The sequence below is a fragment of the Trypanosoma theileri genome (genome assembly GCF_002087225.1).
Source record: "Trypanosoma theileri isolate Edinburgh chromosome Unknown TM35_Tth_1_V1, whole genome shotgun sequence".
NCBI classification, from domain to species: domain Eukaryota; phylum Euglenozoa; class Kinetoplastea; order Trypanosomatida; family Trypanosomatidae; genus Trypanosoma; species Trypanosoma theileri.
In genome coordinates, this window is record NW_021639843.1 from 1,012,263 (window position 1) to 1,012,603 (window position 341).

A 341-nucleotide genomic window follows, 5' to 3' on the forward strand; every position below is an offset into this window, starting at 1 on the left:
ACGAAAACACCACCATTTTCGTAAAGAAATAGCCACAGAAAGTTTCAATTTGACAAATGATTCGCCAAAACACAGTTACGACAAATACATGAGAAAATAAGAAATAAAATCACAGTGGATATCAATGTCCTGAACACACACACATATAAACATAATACACCAACACACTTGCAGACAAAATCAAGGAGAAAATAACAAAACATTACCGAAACAACGGCACAATACTATGATTGGTGTCTGTAACCTCCAAATTTTAGTGGAAAATGACATTTACGCCAGCCTTCATGTAACATAACGGCTTCTACACCAAGAGTGTGTATAGGTGCATCACCCCAGCGATA